This window comes from Elgaria multicarinata, chromosome 10, assembly GCF_023053635.1.
Source record: "Elgaria multicarinata webbii isolate HBS135686 ecotype San Diego chromosome 10, rElgMul1.1.pri, whole genome shotgun sequence".
Taxonomy (NCBI): domain Eukaryota; kingdom Metazoa; phylum Chordata; class Lepidosauria; order Squamata; family Anguidae; genus Elgaria; species Elgaria multicarinata.
In genome coordinates, this window is record NC_086180.1 from 23811611 (window position 1) to 23826145 (window position 14535).

Consider the following 14535-nt stretch of genomic DNA (forward strand, 5'->3'; position numbering starts at 1 on the left):
CTACTTCTGGTCTTATGCGTCGGTGGCTAATTTTTGAGATTCTGAAAATATTTGGCATAACTCTTTAAAAAACGAACACATAGCCTTGGTTTGATGTTTATTGAATTCATATCAAACTGTAGACACCATACACCCACTACAGTAAAATCATACCATCCTAGGATTCTAAAAATTTCATTGTAAGGATTGATGAATAAGAAAATCATCTTGCAGCCTGTTCATCAATGTTGCTCCCTGCCAAAACATGTCACGTTTAAGATATAGGAAGCCCATGTACAGGAAATTCTTCAGGATACTCAAACAAATTTATTAAGTCGCACACTATTCATAAAATGTCAATGTTTTGGGGTTAGAACTTGACATTTTCAAGAGCTGGCTCTATTAAATGTAAGTTTAAGTATCCTAAATTAACTACCGTGCTTGTAGTGAACTGTGGCTTAAGAATTTAGAACATAAAGTATAAACCATTGGATGAAAAATGAATTTGCTAAAACGTTGCTATTATTAACACCTCTATTATTGTCACATTGAAGGCTATGCAGGTAATTATTTTTTGTAAAACAATGCATCACGGCCTGACATTTCAGGTGAGAGAAAAGAGAAACAGTGTTTCATTTGGAATTGCTAAACCTTTCCCCACATTCAAAATTCGGTCTCTATTTCAAAAGCCTGAAAACATGCTTAGAATGTTCAATGTGCCAGCTTAAAATTCATGGCAGATTTGATAAAACGACAATGATCCCTCAAATATGTATTTGCTGCTGGGGTACATGAGAAAAAACATAAGCAGGTAATGTATGGATCAGAAGTATCCAGCAGCATTGTAAAGTCGACGTATACACAACTACTTAGCTTCATGGCCTGTGCAGCATTGGTACATTCCTCATTTTCATGTACCTTCTTTCTTAACTTAGCCTAAATTCACCTACTTCCTTGACCAGAAATTGTGCGAGTTTCTTGCAAGCCTTGTGAGGGCTCAGCAGAGGCTTGCATGGCCCAGCTCATGGGGATGGGTGGCAGCAGTGACGGGGCAAGTACTTGCCAAGTACTGTGCTGGCAGTTCCACCCATCCCTACATAAGTTACCAAATTGCACCTCAAAAGTCATGGATTATTGAGAAAACCTTGGAGGCTGGAAAAGGCAAGAATTCCAGGTAAATGTGTATTTCCAACTCGTCCGTCTGTATGTCCATCTCTCTCTTTAAAAACCAAACATTGCACCTTCTCAATCTAGTCATTTCGTAAAGCATTATTTGTTTATGTATACATCTGTTATCGGCCTCCCCTAATGAAAAAATATAACCTAAAAAGCCATTTTCATTTCCCCTGATGAATACATTTGTACATAATATCTCATTTTCAGTGCTGACCTGAGGTGAAAACATGCTAACATGATGTTAATAACAGGGACTTCATCCGCAATTACAAATACTTAATACATCAATATAATTAAAATTCTACCGGGTTGCACAGCATAAACTATCAGAAATATTCAGCTGAGATAGAAGTTAGCAATCAATCCACAGAGCAAAGCTACACTGAATGGAAATATGTGCTGCCTCGGCTGATATGGGCCCGCTGATGAGAGTCTCTGCTTCCTTTAGATGTGTAACACTGGTATGAAAACTAGTGATGTGTGTGAACTCACCCTGTGCCTCTCACCCCAAAATAGGATTTGGACCACTCATGATGAGCTACTTTCATAACTGATTTTTTAAAAAAGGCTGATAAAAAAGCCAATAAATTGGCGCATAAGGTTTTGGTAAATGAACATTCTTCCAATACCACAGAGGAACAATATGTTTCCTTTGTAACTGGATGTTTGTCACGTGTCCTGAGTCTGAATGCCCTGGCTCATGATGGAGCAAAGAAGCAGGTGTCAGGACTTGGTCATTCAAAGTTTGGAATTAGGTTTAGGAAGACTCTTTTTTAATAGCAGTCTTTTGAAACCCTCAGTTTTAAAAGCAGCTTGCTATCCAGTGTTGCATGGACGAAAGGGATAGTGTTTGAGAAATGTATATTCCTTTGGGTTCTTGGATATGATAGCCTGGACAAGCAAATTTCAGAGGATATTACAGCAGCTGCTAGATTCCAATACAAAATATCTGGCAGACAATTGCTCTTTTCCCAGTAGTTCTTTGTTAGCTCCACAACAAAAGCATAGTAAATTCTTGCAAGCTGCATTAGGATTACTGTTAAAACAGTGTGATCTTATATATACTGTATCTATTCAGACTTGAGTCAACTGAATTCATGGGGGGCTTACTCCCAAATACATTAGTATGGCAAATTATGGACAGTCTAATTGTTTACTGCAAAATGAGAAAGAGGGCAATCAAGGAGCTTATTGTGATCACAGCACAGTGATCAATATCTGTTTAGTCACACGATGGGGCTGCCTAGACAGTCTGAAAGCCCCGTGGTGGGTGCATGGTGGTGCTTTGTTGGTTATATGATGCAGCAGTCACTTTGCAGCCATTGCAGAGCTTACCCTGACTTTTCCCCCCAGAGTGAGGTGAGTACGGCACATCTGCCATCTATCCTTGCTCTGGAGTCGCAGCTGAAGTGTTCCCAGGTGGATGGCAAACCCTAATTGGTTGCCACCCACCTGGGCAGAGGGCGGGCCCACTGTGCCAATGGATACCAGAAACCCCACACCCTCCCTCTGCGTTGGGATTAGCTGCTGCCACCCTACTGCAGAGAAAGCACGGGGGGTTGCTTAAAGTGGTGGCAACCAGGCTCCTATAGGCAGCCCCCATTCCCATTTATTTTATAGAGTAGTGTAAAAAAGGGCACAGCTGCCTATCACCCACATAGCACCACTTCTTAGAGGGTGGTCTACAAATCAACCCTAATACGCAGTACATTAATAGTTTTAAACAGCGACTAATGACTAGCTTCCTTTTAAAGCATTCTTGCTATTATTGTTTCTGATCCTGCCTACACCAATATACAACCTCTTTCCATACCAACAGTTTTGCTTACCATGGACAGAGCTCCTACCCACATTATGAAGAGTTCCTTTAAAAAGTGAACAGGTGGTAACCCTATAAACCCTATAAATTCTGAAATATTGTTCAATCATTAAGTCTCCATACAGCTTTCCCCTTTCTACATACACTTTCAAGTATTCCTTTATATTCTTCCATGGGCCTACTAGAAAAATATTTACCCATATATGTAATGGTTCACCCCTCTGGAATCTGTCCAGATGTAGAGTGCTATATAAATGTTGTAAATACAAATAAATAAATAAATTCCTTTAATTAGGGCTTAAAATTACTTCTGGAATATTCTGTCTTTTTTATGCCTCTGCTGTAAAGGACTTCCAAAGATGGGGTGCAGCCTTGGCGAACACCTCTCTACATGCCTTCATTATTCAGAACATTGCATGGAAGTAACCACCAAGGGGCCTTGCAGAGACCATGATGGGAGAAAGGATAGGAGTGAGGCCCAAACTGTTTCCTGTCATAGTCCAGGGCATGCACTGAAGGCACATGGTGCAGCCATCTTGCTGAAGCTAAGCAGGTTTGGGTCTCGTTGGTGTCTGGATAGGGAACCAACTGGGAAGCCTATTATGAGTTTTATAATAAAGAAAGGCAGGATATAATTTCACTAAAGAAATATCTTAGAAAAAAAGTAGAATGTGTTGCAAAATCAGAGGTTTGGCTCAGGCCCACATTTATTTACTTTGTTTATGTTACTTCAAGGCGGAGGGAGAGAAGGAAACATTTTAAAAAAGCAGGTGAAACAAGAAGGAACAATAATGGCAATAGATCTGGTTGCCTGCTTTAATCCTTTCTGAGTAGTTGTCAATAATATTTTCCCATAGTTTGAGATTTTTTTAAAAGTCCCTTCCAGTTCCCTGGAAGCAAAATTGGAAACACTGTAAAAGCTGTCAAGTCACTGCAAGCAGAAAGGATTCACTCATAAGGCTGGATGCACAAACCCCTTATGTGGAAATAATACAAGCTTGTTCCTGATGGCGGGTAACAATCTATGCAAGGCCACATGGACAGCTCCGTATCTGACTGACTAGAGCTGTAGAGCTTGTTACTGAAATCCATCATTTCCTGTAAAATCAGAGGTAGCCACCAAATTCTTACAATAATGATAGCTTCCATAGGTCCAACATAACATTTGATATATACATTCTCCATTCCCCGGGCATTCTTTGAAACTAGATCTCCAACAGAAACATAATATTTTCCTTTAATTAGAACAGCTCTGGAAGTTAAGAAGATATGAACATAAGAAAAGATATGCTGAATCAGAACAAAAGCCTATTTAGTCCAGCATTCTCTTCACATGGTGCTATTTCACACAGGAAATGGGTGCAATAGCAACCCAACACATATGTTCCCAAGCAACTGGTATACAAAGGCATACTGCCTCAACCAGCATTGGAGGTAAATATATAGCCATTATGACCATAAGCCATTGATAGCTTTATCCTCCATGTTCCTAATATACATGTAAATAGATATAGGACTGCATGGAAGAGACATTGAGTTTGACTGACACAAGGAAGCACTATTTGGAACCCAAGAACTTGAAGGAGTGTCTTCCCTGTTTAAAAACAGCCAGCCAACCCTTGCCTTGTGATCAGCAAGGGATGCATTGTTCATAGCCCTGCCAATAGCATAGGCTAGGAAGGCTTTCCCTGTGGTGGCTTTCCCATTTATGCAACTCCCTCCGCAGTCCAATTGTTCAAACATTTCGGTTAGTTCAGGCATTTGGACTTAGATGCAAAGTATATTTAGGTGTGGTCCTAGAGACAGTTATCACTGCTGTTTTGAGGTCCTTTAAGTACTATGGTTTTAAAACAATGGTTATATGTTTCTTTGATAGTTGTTTTGGTACTTTGCGTTGTGTTAGCTGCCTTGTGTTATAGAACTGAAGAAGAACAGGATACAAAAATACTGAATAAAAATGAATGATAATTAACTTCATTTGGCCCATCAAGACCCTGCATAGCTCCACTCCCTGGTGAAGTGGGGGGTCTCACACCAATGACAGTAGCAGTGGGATCGAGAAGCCTTTCTCCCCACACCACCATGAGAGTTCAATGGAAGAGGATGCTGCTGAGCTGTTCTTCTGGAGTGCTGCACTGACACCTGTGAAGATGGACAGAGATTGGTACTGCACATTACTTTTCAGCTAAGATCTAGTGACAGAGTAAATAAGGTTGTGTCTGTTCTTTCTTATAAAACTATTGATTCTGCCTTGGCTCTTAAGTTTGAGTTTATCACTGATGCATAGATGAGCTCCTCTTGAATATTGTTTATATTCTTCTTCTTCATCATCATCATCATCATCTTGCCTCTCAATGAAATCTAGGTGGCATACAACAATTAAAAACAAAATTAAGACTTGAAATACACCGACCCCATAAGGGATTGTTGAAGGCCTGTCATTGCTTGTACAAATACTCTCCATCCAACTCTAACCAACAACATTTTGGTTATCAAAATGCTTCTGGCATCCTTTGAAGTTTCCTTGTATGTTTCGCCTGAACTTACAGAGTTGCTTCGGATTTCACTTTGGACAGGACTTGGTGGCATTTTCTCTTGCATGGTGCAGGATAAGTGCTCAGTTCAAAGCACTAAGTAGACAGACCCATAATCCTTGAGAATCTGGTCCAAAATACAGAACGACATTTATCTCGACATTTATCTCTGAAAACAATCTCTTCAATGCCTTATTCAGCAATGAACTTCTAATCTTAACACAATATTGTCATGCAGAGTTCTAATGTGATAGATAATACAGATGAAGTATTGGACTCCAAGTAAAATAATTACTTATTTAGTGCTGCAATAGGTGTGCTACTGTAATTTATTATCATTTTGACTAATTATTATTGATAGTAATTTATCTTTGCTCTCTTGAAGAGCTGAAGGCTTGAGATTTTTTAAAAAGAATGTTATTAAAAAACATAACACAAACTTCAAGAATGATGTAGATTTATGATACTTCCTGCTATATTAGTTTGGAAGAAAAGCTGAAACAACTGAATGCAATGTCCAAGAACTTATAATGATTCAACACAGACATTATTATAAGTTCTGCTGAGTTCTTTTGGAGATGATTGGAGATGTAAGGTTGCCAGAAGCTGAGTCAAACCATTAACCCATCTATCCCAGTATTTCCCCCCCACATTTTGATCCTACCATTCCTCCAAGGTTTGCATGGTAGCAGCTTACATGGGAAAAGAGGCTATTCTCACAATAACACTATGGCCTAATTTACACAGAGCAGGATATTGTACTATGAAAGTGGTATGAAAGCAGTATGTAAAAGGCAGGAGCCATACTACTGCTTTATAGCAGTATTGCAGTGCACCGACAACTGTTGGGGCCCATTGACACATAGCACATCTGCCGCTTTCATACCGCTTTCAAAATGCAATATCCTGCTTGGTGTAGATTAGGCCTATGATGTAGGTTAGGCTAAGCATATGCCATGGGGCTAAGAGTAGTAATGGGCTTTATTTATTTATTACAAATATTTCGACACTGTTTTTTAGTCAAAGGCAAGGTCTATGTTACTGTTTTTAAATGGCTTATAACAATACTGACAACTGTTGGGGCCCAGGACACACTCCATATGCGGTTTTCAATCCTTTTTCAAAGGCCGTAGTTAGACCTAAGGTTTATCCCAGGATCATCCCGGGTTCATCCCTGCCTGAGTGCTGGATGCCCTGTGTGGCACTTAGATGAACAGGTTTGACCCCAGGACAATCCTGGGATAGACCTAAGTGTCATATCCTGCTTGGTGCAGATCTGGCCAAAGATTCTCAAGGCAATGTACAATACCAAGTTTAAAGCTCTTCAGCCCACAAAACCTAAAAAAGTAAAAGTAAAGCAACACAATTAAGAATAAGAACAGTAATGAACTCATAAACAGTTGTGAAAAGCTAAGCCATTTTTTTAAAAAATGCCTTTGCAGGAGGGAGTCAATCTAATCCCCTTTGCAAGGGAGTTCCATAGATGGGATGCTACCACAGAAAATACACTGTCCTGGTTCCCATCAACCTGATCTCTTTCAGTGATAGAACATAGAGTAGAGTCTCAGATGATGATTGTAAGGCATGGGAAGGCTCATACTTAGCCTTGTCTACCCTTGATGGAAGTAACTCTCAAAGGTCTCAGGCAGAGGTCTTTCTTGGCCTTGGAATTTGCTGATGCTGGTGATTGAACTTGGGGCTTTCTGCATGCAAAACATGTGCTCTACTATGCTACATGTGCTCTACTGAGCTGGTTTATTTATTTATTTATTACATTTTTATACTGCCCAATAGCCGAAGCTCTCTGGGCGGTTCACAAAAATTAAAACCATAATAAAACAACCAACAGGTTAAAAACACAAATACAAAATACAGTATAAAAAGCACAACCAGGATAAAACCATGCAGCAAAATTGATATAATATTAAAATACAGAGTTAGAACTGTAAAATTTAAATTTAAGTTAAAATTAAGTGTTAAAATACTGAGAAAATAAAGAGTTCTCCAGCTGGTGACGAAAAGAGTACAGTGTAGGCACCAGGCGGACCTCTCTGGGGAGCTCATTCCACAGCTGGGGTGCCACAGTGGAAAAAGACCTCCTCTTAGTAGCCACTTGCCTCACTTCCTTTGGCAGGGGCTCACAGAGAAGGGCCCCTGTAGATGATCTTACGGTCCGGGCAGGTACATATGGGAGGAGGTGTTCCTCCAAATAACCTGGCCCCAAATTGTTTAGGGCTTTGAATGTCAATACCAGCACTTTGAATCGGGCCCGGACCTGGACTGGCAGCTGATGAAGTGGTAAAAGGACTGGCGCAATGTGATCTTGCCGGGCAGTCCCTGTTAGTAAATGGGCTGCCCTGTTTTGTACCAGCTGAAGTTTCCGGACCGTTTTCAAAGGCAGCCCCACGTATAATGCATTGCAGTAATCCAAACGAGAGGTTATCAGAGCATGGATAACTGTAGCTAGGCTATCTCTGTCCAGATAAGGATGTAGTTGGTATATCAACCTAAGCTGATAAAAGGTGTTCTTTGCCACTGAGTTCACCTGTGCCTCAAGTGACAGTACTGGATCCAAGAGCACCCCCAAACTACAGACCCGATTCTTTAGGGAGAGTGCAACCCCGTCCAGGACAGGGCAAACATCACCTCACTGGACAGATGAACCACCCGCTAACAGTACCTCCGTCTTGTCTGGATTGAGTCTCAGTTCATTAGCCCTCATCCAGTCCATTACCGTGCCCAGGCACTGGTTCAGAACAGTCACTGCCTCACCTGGGTTTGATGAAAAGGAAAGGTAGAGCTGGGTATCATCTGCATATTGATGACACCTCAGTCCACATCTCTGGATAACCTCCCCTAGAGGCTTCATGTATATGTTAAACAGCATAGGGGATAAGATAGAGCCCTGTGGAACCCCATGGCTTAGGAGCTACGGCACAGAGCAATAATCCCCCAGCACCACCTTCTGGAATCGGCCATCCAAGTAGGAACGGAACCACTGCAATGCAGTACCTCCAACTCCCAGCTCAGACAACCTATCCAGAAGGATACCATGGTCGATGGTATCAAAAGCCGCTGAGAGGTCTCCCTGTCTCTCTCCCGGCAAAGGTCATCCCACAGGGCGACCAAGGCAGTTTCCGTTCCAAAACCAGGCCTGAAACCCGATTGAAATGGATCTAGATAATTCGTTTCATTCAAGAGTGCCTGGAGTTGTCCTGCTGAAATGTGGAAAGAACACATGTGGTGGAGTCTTGGACAGTAGGGAACTATTAGATAGCCGTGTCTATATAGCAGTCTGCCACTACACATTCTCAGCAATGACTGAGGGGTTGCCAGATCCGGAAGTCTTTCTATCAGAGAATGGCACCTGAGTGGCCTTCTAGTGTCATCAGACTCAATAAGGCAGTAGGATTGCGGCCTGCAATGTGAATCTCCCCCTTAGAAATTCCCCTCGCACCCTCCTCTGGCCACTGGCTTTAGTGGCACAAGGAGCCAATGCCTGATCTTTACACCCTACTGTCTCCAACAAAGTAGTAGCAAATTGTCCGAGGATAGTTAACACAGCACACAGCCATCACAATCAAACAAAGAGGCATACTTAAAACTGATTTCAATCATCTTAAGAACATGTAACTCTGTGTTGGATCAAGGATTTTATCATTACTTATTTAGAGTGAAATCCAAAGCTATTGCAATCCATTCAATTTTGCTATTTACATCATTGGACATGCCTATGCAACCTTGGATTAGACTTTATTCAAGATTGGTGGCCTAGAGGTGAAAGAGGCATGGTATTCACATTACATTTCCAGAAACCCAGAGGAATCATCCAGACTCTTTCCAACTCCCTCAAGTACCAGTAAGATTCAGCAGGTGTTAGATTTATCCATTTATTAACATTTTACCTACTATGATAAAAGACCTGAGACATTATATCTCATTTTCAAAATGTCCTTGGGGGGCATGCAGAAAATTGCAGTTACATTATCCTTGCAGCCAGTGTAGACCACTGCTATAAAACACTTGCTAATAAAGCTAGATGAACCGCATTATGCATAGGAGTTTTAATATTTTAAAAACATATACATTTATCCATATACTGCCTTGTCAAACATTTTTCAGTATTAACTTGCAATGTTATAGGCAAGTTGAGTTTGAATTTAAGAACAACGCTGTTCTTTATGAAAACTCTTACCATGGACTTGTCTGATTTAATGTGAGATACCAATTGGGCGAACATTGATAGACATTTGGTGCTTGACTTGGAAAATCAAAATGGCATCCGTCCATCTATGGAAAACAAATGACTGAGAAGTTTGTCTCTGCATGCCTCATTAAATTGAGTTGCAATGGCCCTTCCAATGGGGCATCTCCTGAAGGATTGTTCCTCATGGGTAGGGTTATTTGAGGAATAAGAGGAGTAAAGCAGGAATTCTTTGTGAATTCCTGCTTTACTCCTCTTGTGTGCATGGCCAACCCAAGACATTTTTCTACCTGAGGCAAAGGACAAGTTGCCACCTCCTCCAATTCCTTGCACAAAACCTGACTGGAGAGGAAACTGAACATTTCTAGGAATGGAACTTTATCCGCCACCATACCTGAAGGAAGCATATTAGCTTGGCCACACACCCCACAGCTCTCTTCTCCAACACCTTGCTGCCACCTCTCAAGATCTGCTGCCTGGGGTGACTGCCTCACTCTGCCTCATCATAGGGGCAGCCCTGAATGTGTGAATCAGAACGTAGTTATACACCAGCTTTCTTACTTCTTGAATACCTTCTCAGCATGAAAAAGGTATAAAAATTAGGGCTGTGATCCGCTTCTCTTCGGTTTGGAGAAGCAATAGTGAAGCGGGGGGCTTCACCTCCATTATAGGTGGAGGAGAAGTGAGTCAGGGGGGTAGCGAAGCATTGCGAAGAGACAAGACCACAAGCAAATCGATCCACTTTTCGCGAAGCACTCTGCCCACCATTTTGGATATTTTCCTCATAGGATTGCATTGTGGAAAAGATTAGCGTATAACTTTTTTGTTTTGAAACCCACATCCCTGAAACTTGCTGTGCTTAGAGAGTGGTGGTTGGGGGTCATTTGTGGAGATGTTCAGACTTTTTCATCCTGTGCTTTGCTTGCTATTAATTTGTTTAGAATGGCTTAAAGCAGGAAGGGGTAAGGATTTTTTTAAGCAATGACGGGCAGATTCAACTCCCAAATGTGATCACCTGATGAAGCATCCTCCAATCCTAATGTTGGAGTGGGGGAATAAGTAAAATGGAATACTTAGTAACTTGGGATACTGGGTAACTTTTCTTTCTTTGTCTGAACAGACTTTTTCCAGTGTTTTTGAAGCAGTAGCCCCACCAAACACACAAACACAGCCTTAAATCATATACTAAGTAAATAAATAACAGATAGGAAACACAGCACTGCTACCCACCCTAACCCTGGTGAACAACTGAATAGATGTGGTGCAAGGGGATGATGTCCATAGGGTATGTGGACGTGCCCAGTGCACACTCCTGCCCTTGGAGGGTCATCAGAACCCTCCAAAGGTTAGCCAGTGAAGCTACTACTGCCTCTCATGAGTTGAAGTGTGCGGTAGCTTCTGAAAGACCGGTACCTAGACAGGACCAGTCAAATTGACACAGTTCCCCCTCCCCCTGGGCACGTCCACTTTCCTCTTACTGGTAAAAGACAGACATATACTTTTTTTAAAAAAATCTTGTTGTTGTTGTGATTCAGCAACACTGCTGCAGTGCTTTTAATTCCACCCCTGCTGTGTTTATTTATTTATTTATTAAATTTATATACCACCCCATAGCCAAAGCTCTCCTGGCTTTCGCTCTTCAGTGAAGTCAGGCAGGCTTTCATTGTGGTTCAACTTCTTATTGTTGTTGATTATTATTATTAATAATATTACTAGTACTGCTATTAACATTAGTATATTGTTGTTTACTAATGGCTGTGTGATCACAGTGCAGTCAATCAACACTGAAGCAAGGAAGACAAAGCTTTACTCTTATCCTCCTAGCCCCCTATTAGTTATGGGATGCAAAAGGCATCTCTCTGTGCTGTTCCGACCTCACAGGGCTGGTTTGCATTACTGGCTTTGATGGCCTGGAAAGTGGAAACAATCCTTGACTCACTTACTTGTGCCCCCAGAAATGTCTGCTGCATGCCCACCTTCCTGCCTCTGCCTGGGTGCTGTCGTTGTGGGGTATTGGGATCTGCTGCCTGGGACTTACTTCCCCATAGATCTATGGCACAGTGTGTGTGTGTGTGTGTGTGTGTGTGTGTGTGTGTAGCACCTCTCTGCCTGCCTCTCAGCCCTCCTGGTGCCTGGGAGATGTAGATAGGCTGTGTGGGTCAACCCCACAAGCTGCTTGCATGCTTGCTCCCAGTGCTTCAGGCCAGGGCATAGCCACCACCTGCTGCTGCCTCTCCTCTTCTGTGCCTGCCTCACAGGGATGGTTTGTGTGTATTTTGCTTTGACTCAGGGCATTAGTCCTTCCTGCGCTTACCCTGTTTAGACTTCGTGAAGTTCCAAGTAAATTTTTGAAGTTTGGAAGAAGATTCATAAAGTTTATCTTTAAATACTCCACAATTCATGGCATGTTGGGATTTCCTTTGAAATGCCCATAAATAAGGAAAGCCCATTTAGCTGTCTGCAGCTTTAAAAGTCCCTGAGATATTTGGATTTCTGAAAATGGGGTGTAGGATTTTCAAAAATTCCCAAAAAATCTGTGGAGGCTCGGATTTCCTTCCAACTGGGCATGAATGTGGATACATGGATAAGCTCTCATGGTTCCAATTTTGAGGTTTCTAACATAAACAGAAAAAAAGTTATAGGCATTTGGATTTCAATGCAAGTCTATTGGGGGTGGAAACGGAGCTCCGATTCGGATCCGGAGCTCCGCAGCGAAGTGGAGCGGACCACTAGTGGATCGACACGGAGCAGACTCGATCCAAAAGTTGCAGATTGGGATCCAAAGTGGATCGGGGGGGGGGGGCGTGCACAGCCCTAATTAAAATACATATTTTGGGTGGAACTACTTTTACACATACATGTTTTTAATCCATCCATTCCCAATACTTGGTCCAGTCTGCCAGCCCAAAGAAACAGACTAGACCCAGAAGTGGGTAGGGATAAGTATAATCATTGAGAAGGATTTTTTTTTTAAAAAAAAAAGTGTAGTAGCTAGATTGTTTCTTTGTGGGATTGCTACATTTGTTGGGTAGCCCTTGGACTTTCACACTTTGCCAACATATAGCCCCTTTGTGAGTTTGAATATTTTAAAGACATTTAATCTCTAATTTTCTTCATGAGTAAGAGGTCTATTATTGCCTACTCATTGCACAGAAGACCCATAAGGAAGAACTTATTCATATTTGAAGTGTGCTTTGAATTCCCTGAATTGAAGGGGCTCTATTATTACTGCTGGTGCTGCTCCTAACAATAGTTAACCCCAATGCATAACCTTCAGTTTGACATCCCTTTAGTAACCTGAGATCTTTTCAAGCATCATGTTTGAGAATGACATGAACAATGCAAATCAAGTGCTGTAGAAATGAATTTTAAGCATAATGCACATAAATATGTGTTATACGTCAAAGAGAAGTGCTTTGGAAAAGTTCACTGAGTAGTTTTTTTTTTTGAAGGTCACAAACACAAGACATGGTAGTTCAATCTAGAAACCAGTTTGAATTCATAAGTGTTATTTGTAGTTTTAACAAAATGTTGTGTCCTTTTTTCGCACTTCTCTTTTCATTTAAGGTCTAGAGACAGTACAGTACATGTTAGATGTGCAATCTGTCAATTTAGTTTCTCTCAGCTTATCATTTTTCTAATCTTTTCCAATCTTATCCTGAACTTTGGGAATCGTTTTTTTAAGTTCTTAATTTTGCCTAATATACACTTTTTGCAAGCAGTTTCTCTAACAACACATTTTTAATGCTATTTTCACCAATGTACACATTTTTGTGTGCACTTTCCCTTAAAATATGTGGTTTGGCATACATTTTTAGATGTAAATTTTGAAGGATAATAAATTTTGGTTCATGTACTGATTTGAGACAGTGAAAATAAGTAAGTTTGTATTTCTATAAATTGGTAAATGGTAACATAAAATGGCCTGAGAGGTTTGTTTGGAAACATTTTTATTAAATTGTTATTTCAGGTGTGTTCTGGACAGGCAAATAATGACTGCTAACTGTTTTCTTCTTGGAGGGATGATATTGGGGAAACATCCATTCTTCAGGTGTCCCTGATACTTCCCAGGTGTTTGTGTTTCATAACCCTATTGAAGGGACTTAACTTCATTATGGAATCTGAACAGCTGGGAGTGAACTTGGCAGTAAGATAAAATACAGTTCCATCTCCCAGGTTCACTGACTAGTGACTAGGGTTGCCCTCAAAGTATGGTAGGCCATCAGTGACGTAAGCCATGGCCATGGATAGTTGCCTTAGAAAAGACATTTTTTTTCAGAGCCAATACCCACAAACTATCCCATAGGTTGAAGCTGAGTACAGATGTTATTTCCAAGAGAGCCATAAGACTAAACATTTTCATATTTGAAGTGTATATTGAATTCTCTGAATAGAATTTGAATTGAATGGTGCTATCCATTAACACCAGTTCATAAATCTCAACTGGACTACCCTTTAGTAATCTGAAGGGAAAAACAGCCAGCTAATTATCAGAACTACACAGAAAATGTCAAGCACTGTGGTATATCTGAAAAAGAAATATATACTATATTCCATTAAAAAAGCTAGATGTTCTAGGTTTACGTTTTTGATGACCTATTGCCAGAAGCAGGTAGAGATGGACTATTATTACAGCAGTGAGACTCAGGTGATCGGTTTTTGACTTTATAATCATGAGTCAAGCACAAAACCTGTATTAGTCCTTGAGGCATAAACTACAACAGCTTTAACATTTCTTCATACAAAAGCACTTTTGTTTCTTCAAGCCTTCATTATGGAAATCTCCATATAATATGAAATGAATTGATTGACTGATTAGAGAA